The following is a 7901-nucleotide window of genomic DNA, read 5'->3' on the forward strand; positions in this document are numbered from 1 at the left end:
TGGAAGATCTGAGAAGAGCAGAGATAGAGGTGTATCTACATGAGGCTACTATGAAATTGGCAAACTTGCGAGTTCAGCCTACACTTATTGATAGAATTAAGGCAGCGCAAGTTGATGACCCTCGACTCCAGAAGATCAGGAGGGATATCGAGTCTGATACACAGTCAGATTTCCGTATACATGAAGATGGCTCTTTGAGGTTTATTAACAGAATCTGTGTTCCAGATAATCCTGGTCTGAAGAAGAAAATCATGGATGAAGCTCACAGTACGGGATATACAGTGCACCCAGGCAGTACCAAGATGTACAAGGATCTGAAAGCGGTGTTTTGGTGGAATAACATGAAGAGGGAGATTGCCCAGCATGTATCTCAATGCTTAACTTGTCAGCAAGTTAAGATTGAGCATCAGAGACCAGCAGGTATGCTACAGCCTCTGCCGATTCCAGAGTGGAAATTTGAGCATATCACTATGGATTTCGTATCAGGACTACCTCGTACCCTTAGAGGTCATGATTCAGTCTGGGTGATCGTAGACAGACTGACCAAAACAGCTCATTTTCTGGCAATCAAGACTGGGATGACACTGGAGAAGCTGGCAAAATTATATATCGAGCAGAGAGTACGGCTGCACGGAGTTCCAGTATCCATTGTATCAGACAGAGATTCTCGGTTTGTGGCACATTTCTGGGGCAGCTTGCACAGAGCTTTGGGGACCACCCTTAGCTTCAGTACAGCCTTTCATCCACAGACAGATGGACAGTCTGAGAGGACCATCCAGATTCTAGAGGATATGCTGAGAGCTTGCTCTATTGATATGAGGGGCTCTTGGGATCATCACTTGTCACTGGTAGAGTTTGCTTATAATAATAGCTACCAGACAAGCATACAGATGGCTCCTTATGAGGCTCTATATGGTAGGAAGTGCAGATCGCCTATCTGTTGGGATGATGTGGGGGAGAGGAAGATCTTGGGTCCAGAGATGGTGCAGCAGACAGTGGAAAAGATTCAGTTGATCAGAGAACGACTCCGAGCAGCTCCGAGCAGACAGAAAAGCTATGCAGATATCAGGAGGCGGGAATTGGAATTTCAGGTCGGAGATCATGTGTTCCTCAGAGTATCCCCTTCTAAAGGGATCATGCGGTTTGGAGTTCGAGGCAAGCTCAGTCCGAGATATGTGGGACCCTTCGAGATTCTCGAGAGAGTTGGATCTGTTGCTTATAGACTGGCACTTCCACCTGCTCTATCGGGAGTTCATTCTGTATTTCATATCTCCATGCTGAGGAAGTATATTGCTGATCCAAATCATGTGATTGATGTGGCACCTTTGCAGCTTCGCGCCGATCTTTCATATGTGGAGCAGCCTGTCCGTATAGTGGATAGGAAGGACCAAGTCTTGAGAAGACGCACTATTCCTTATGTAAAGGTGCAGTGGAGCAATCACAGTGAGAGAGAAGCCACCTGGGAGCTGGAGGAGGAGATGAGAGAGAAGTATCCAGCCTTGTTCTCGGATTGAGGTATGTTTTTAATTTCGAGGACGAAATTTCTTTTTAGTTGGTTAGAGTGTGAAGACCCGAACTGAAGTCGGCAAGGAGTGCCGACTTCAGTTGGGTCATCGTGGTTTGCCCACGAAGACCACGCCGGCCGAACGGCCAGCGAGATCTCCGCAAGCCCCCCTCTTCCCTCTCCCTCTCTATCCCTCTCTCCCTCTCTCTCTCTCTCTCGCCTTTTCTCTCCTCTCAGAGCCTCGTCCGAGCCCATCCCTCTTCCCATCCCTCTAAAAAATTTTTGAGTTTTCCCCTCATCTTCTTCCCTTTTCTTGAGAGGTTTGCCGGAGCCACCGCCGCCACCGGAGCCGCCAACGTTGCCGGGGATCCGCCCGTCGACGACCGGAGGTGAGAAAGACAGTCCATTCATTATTTTTATGGATCTAAGGGGGAGAGAAATGAGGGATGGCAACCGGTTTTCATCCCCTGTTTTGGAAATGTTTTTTTTTGATGGGATTCGGCCGGCCGACGGTGGCCGGCCGGGGTCAATCCGGCCGAAACGGGTTCGGCCGGAGGTGGGCGAACAAGGGGCCGGGCTTCCCAGCCCCGGTCCCTCTCTTTCCTCCCTTTTCTTCCTCTCTCTCTCCTTCTTCTCTTCTTCTTCCCGTTCGGTGCCGCCTGTGAAGGTGGGGTAGCCGACGGCGGCTGGCCGAGCGCCGCCGTCGAGGGCCACAGTCGGCCGCCGAGGGCCGACCGGAACCACCAGGCACACCCCCCCCCTCTTCTTCTTCTTCTTCTTCTTTTCTTCTTTCTTCTTCCTGGGTGTATACCTTGCTTCGATTTCCGTTGCCTGTTTGGGTCTCAAACCAGACACAAACAGACCCTGATCCGATTGAACCATGGGATTTAGCCTGAACTTGAGTTGGGTAGTGTGGATCAGACCGTGAACCGGTTCCACCCATTTCTTGAATTGGGTTGGGTCTGAGTTTAAGTGAATGGGTTTTGTTATGGTCTGATCAGATCTGGTCTGGGTTGGGTTGGGGGTCTGTGTTGGGCTGAGTCGGGCCAAATTGGAACTGTGGGCTGGTTTGGGTTGGGCCCGAAATCTGATTCGGACCTGTTAGCCGGTTTGGTTCAATTGGGCCTAATCTGTTTGGGCCACAATTGACTTGGGTTTAAAGGATCCTGATTTTAGGGTCTATGTTTGATCTTAGGGGCCCATTCTTAGATCCATGAACTTAGAAATTTAAGGGATTGGGAATAGTTTAAATTATGTTTCTTAGTTAATTAAATAATTAATGTTTGTGTTTTAATCAGGGGTTCGTGATATCAGTGGCAGGAATTTTTAAGCGAACCCAGGTAGGTAACCTTGCTTAAAGTATGATTTACATGTACTATGCATATGTGTGATTATTTCCAGCATATTGATATATTTATATTCTTGGCAGTATTATCATTTAGAAGCATGTTTTTGACTGTAAATCGATCATCTGAAAATCTATTATGCATATATATTGGTTTTGAAAACTTATGTTTATATTAAGTTTGATTGTTGGAATTTGTGGATGTGATTTTGGAGACCGCGTGACTATTGTCTAGGATTCCCGCCAATGGGGTGGAAACGTTGGCCCTGTCGACTTGTATGAGGAGCTAGTTCCGGCACTATGGGGTGTTTTGGCTCTGCGGAGCATGCTCTGAGGAGCAGAGATTGGGGCACCCTGGGGTGCAGCACTGCGGTGCAGGGCTCCATTTGGAGCAGAGTGTTGACACTTCGGTGTGACCATGCCACTGGGTGATGTGGCTGTAGTCATGCGGTAGATATGTGGATTATGTTATGCGTGATATGATAGACTAAGATGGTATATATATATATATTACTTGAGTATCGGATTGGTTTGCGGATCATCATATTTATTTGTGCACATGACCTGTAGTTATATTGCATATGCTTTAATACATGTTATCGTGACTTTATGCATGTTGTTACCTACTGAGCTGTTGTAGCTCATACCTGTTTTTGACATAATTGCAGGAGATGATTGATGGGGGATTCGGGAGGAGAGGACTTATGACATTGGACATAGATAGATTTAGATTCATTTTGTCATAAGTAATTGATCTTGTAAATAAATGTTACCAACTTTATTTGAGACATTTGAAATTGAATTATTGATTTGATTATCATAAATGATAGATTTTTAGTATTGATATTGTGATCTGATGTTGTGACTTGAGTGTCTGATTATTCAGCCTTGCACGCCCGTGCGGTCCGCCGTGCGGGTGTGCGGCGTCTGGCGCGTCCCGGGCCTAAGTTCGGGTTCGGGGCGTGACATGCTAAGACCCATTAGTTTGTTACCCACACAAAGCTTCTCTCCTCCACATTAGAGTGCCAGGTTCTGCGACAAAAATGTCACACATTTTTGCGGCCATCATTGCAACAAATCATAATAACAGTGACAAAATTATGAGGAAGAACAGTATTCCAACATTAGAGTTACATATATTCAAAAACCTCTGCTCTGCGAAATTCTAGATCATCTTTAAAAAAATGACTGACTACTGTTATAACAGATAGTATCAAAAAAAAAAAAAAAAAAACTGCTACAACAGATCATTTCACACTGAAAAAGAAGGTGGTGGAGGAGGGAGTGACACTTTCATATTGCCGTCCAACATCAATATCACATTCTTCATACTCGGCCGGAAGACTGGTTCCTTTTGAACGCACCAAAGACCTACCTTCACCATTCTCTCTAACTCTCCATCATCAACGACTCCATGGATCTTTAGATTATCCATCTCACCAGCCATGAAGCATTCATAAACCCATTCGGAAAGGGTGCAGTCATGCCCGGCCTCTTCCAGCTCCATGTTCCTCTTGCAGCATATGAGTTCAAACAACACGATTCCATAGCTATAGACATCAGCCTTCACTGTTATGGGTGCGTTCTTGTACCATTCTGGTGCGAGGTAACCCCTCGTCCCTCTGACCCCTGTGAAGGTTCTTGTTTGGTCGGGCATCAGCAACTTGGCCAATCCAAAGTCAGCTATCTTCGCGGTTCCGGAGCTGTCCATGAGAATGTTCTGAGGCTTTATGTCGCAATGGATGATAGGGGCCTCGAGCTCTTCGTGCAGATACTGCAAACCTCTTGCAACATCCAACGCAACCCTCGCTCTCTCTTCCCAGCTTGGATATGTCTCGCTTTTGAAAAGAAGGTTCGCAAGCGAGCCGTTGCTCACGTATTCATAAATCAGCAGTCGGTTGGAACCTTCATTGCAAAAACCAAGCAAGCGAACCAGATTTCTGTGGTGCGTTCTTCCAATGGCCCTCACCTCTCTCTGGAATTCCCTCTCTCCATCCTCCACCAACTTCTCCAGCCTTTTCACAGCGATGATCCTTTCTCCATTGGACAGTGCCCCTTTGAACACTGTGCCAAAGGCTCCCCTGCCCAATTCTTCCCTGAAGCTCTCTGTAGCTCTCTCTAACTCCTCATAGGAATAGGATCTCAGCGGCGTCTCGTCATCGAATCCAGAGTTGTTGCACTCCGACGCTCTCGTATATCTCCCTAATTTTCGATTCCTGCAGAAAAGAAAGCCAGCTACGCCGAAGACAACGGCCGAACTGGCAGCTAAAACTACGCTGATGACCAAGACATCGATGCGCACCTTTCTGTTCCTTTGATAGATTGCAACCCGCTGGTTAGGATTGATGGCTCCGACCTTTATGAACAGAGTGTCGTTGCTCCCCGTCCTCCCATACCTGAGGGGAATCATCTGTTTCGTGCAGGCACTCTCTTTAAACAGCACTGCCTCGCAGAAGCAGTCGGCCAAACATGCGGCCTCGCAGTCGTCGATGCTCGTCGTCGATGGCAAAATGGAGTATGGCTTGTCCACCCACGTCGTGTTCCTCAGAGCGACCATCGTCAAACCTGTGTTCGCTCCACTCGAGTTCTCTAAGCAATCTCCGATGCTGGAGTTTCTCATGCAACCGAGTAAAATCCGGCTCGGGTCGACGAATTCGAACCCAGGAGGACAAAGGCAATTGGGCTCTCCATTGCTCTTGAGGATGCAGTAGCTGTTGATCCCGCAAACACCCCTGACCAGACACTGGTTGTCCAACGCTGCCCATTCCACCACTGTTGTTGAGCTGCCATTTCTTCCGAAGCCATGCGAGTAAAGCCGGAGAATCCCGTCTGGATCAACGGTCACTCGGTAATAGATATCAACTCCGCTCCGAGAACTAGAATTCTTGGCCTGTGCCAAGCTCTTGGTGAAAGTACCATTGTCGCCGGCCAAGTACATGGTACCGTTGCTGTCCAAATTTAGCGTAAGGAGGAAGCCGATCTGGAAGGTGCCTGTATCCCAGTAGGCATCATCGGCGGTGTCCGATGTGTCCGCCGGATACAACACAAGGTTCCCATCCTTTTGATTGTTGAGCCGATACCTTCCTGTCGATCGATCAGTCTCCGATTTGCTCGAGAAGAGCTGAGTTTCTGGCAGCAGGCTCTGTCCTGGTAGAAGTGTGTCCGTGGGAGAGATGAAAGTAGACTATACGATCACTTGCTGAGAATTGTAGAGAACGAAGTTTCCGGTATCCAGCATCGCAGCCATGGCTGCAGGCTCAGTAGGCCGAGATATGACCTTTTCCTGGCCGCCAGGAGCACTCCAGACTAGCCGGCCGTCGAAGGTTAGCCGAATGGAGCCATCCATGATCGGCGGATCGTCGCGGTTGGCTGTCCACACGACGGTCCTCTCAGGAGTGGTTGCAAGCCATACTCCGACCGCGAAGCCTTGGGCTTTCGGGTAGAAGCCGAAGGCGAAGCGGCCCGAAGGCGAGAGCCACGAGGCATCAATGGAGGCAGGGAGCGAAGAACCTAAGGTGATATTGGTCTGTTTGGGCTGGCCAATTACCATGGCAGGAGAAGCTACGATTAGAAATGCTAGTAGTGGGGAGAGAAACAAGGAAGCCATCAAAGGAAGTTGGGAGATGGGAGCTTCTTCGCTGTGTGAAATGTTAAAGGAGCCATTGGCTTTTTTTATGCTGCGCAACTGTGGACGGGCAAAACGTCGCTGCCTCGTTCTTCAAGCAAATCTGATGTGTGATGAAAGCAAGTGCGCATCGATGACCACTAACCAGCACCATGTCCGTCCCGCCAAGGCCGGTTGGTGGAGACCGGAAAGCCATCGGCTGATGAAAGCAAGGAACGCGAATGAGAAGCCCAAAATCCAAGCCATATGGCGAGATGGGGTTCCGGTTCGGAAGATTTGGTCTGATTTGGCGCAGACAACCGACCTTGGTTGGATTTGCTTGTTCGGTTTGCGACCGTGATACAAATCTCTCTGATGCATGCACTACAATTTAACAGTTCGCAGCCTAGTTCTTTCTTCCATTACCTTGTCGACGCTGGTTAAATCTTCTCCAATCCTTCTTCCAACCAAAAGGGAAACAAAAGAAGTTAGGGGAAGGAAACTTCTAGTGCTTCAACACCTCGACAGGTGAACACTGCACCTTGAAATGCTCCGTACCCTTTCTCGCTCTTTGGGCAGCCACCACTAGAAGCTCAAATTATGCTTTTGTTGGCTTAGTTGTATAAAAAGTTTCTCAAAATTGTAAACTTGGAATTGTTCTATATTTGATTAAATTAACATATTATCACAACTTAAGACCTTATCCAAAAAGACTAATTAGAAGATATTATTTAAGTTTCTTGGCCTTATATAAGTACCCAATATCTATCCAATGCAAAATCGATATGGGACTAAATATACATCCGTACGAATTCTCACATTTTTCCTTCATTTAAGTCCTAGCTAGTGTTCTCGTTAGGCTAAATATTCAAATCAATTCAAATCTAATCACAAACACCATAATCAGCTTGTGGTCAGCTCTAATCAACTTGTGTCTTCTGGTCCACATAAACTATGGGTTGGGTCCGATACCATTTGTCACATCTCAAGATCTCATCCAAAGTTAAGTTCTTCCTCTTCCTGTTCCTTGGAATGCCAAAAGAATCAAGCTAAGGCCAGGCAATCAAAGTCAAGCGAGTCAGGTGCATCAATAAAAAAAATCCGTTTTAAAAAAAGATATGGGAATGCCCATAACATAAAATAAATTATTGAGACGCTGCTATCTATTTGATATTGATAGAATAGAATCGTTGTCAAAATTCCTTGGCTCTGTATAATTTTCCAAGATCTAACTAATACATAGCTAATGTAGAACTAAACCCACGTTCGTACAAATGTTCACACATTTTTTTACTAAGTAACTATTTACAAAATCTCAGACTTTGATGTTGTATTATGATGGAGCAGTAGAAGGAAGAAAAATTATAAAATGATAAAGATTGATACTAGATCACTCGCAATTCTTTATACAACAGAATAGGGCCGGAGTTGGTTTAATCTACATAGCA

The 7901-nt window shown here is 46.6% G+C and overlaps 1 pseudogene; it reads right to left on the reverse strand.

The window, feature by feature from the left end:
• Window positions 1-3918: 3918 nt before the first annotated feature.
• Window positions 3919-6620, reverse strand: LOC103714319 (G-type lectin S-receptor-like serine/threonine-protein kinase LECRK1; annotated as a pseudogene).
• Window positions 6621-7901: the final 1281 nt, after the last annotated feature.

Source organism: Phoenix dactylifera, chromosome 4, assembly GCF_051530095.1.
Source record: "Phoenix dactylifera cultivar Ajwa chromosome 4, Ajwa_hap1_PhDact_Kaust_v1.1, whole genome shotgun sequence".
Lineage (NCBI taxonomy): Eukaryota > Viridiplantae > Streptophyta > Magnoliopsida > Arecales > Arecaceae > Phoenix > Phoenix dactylifera.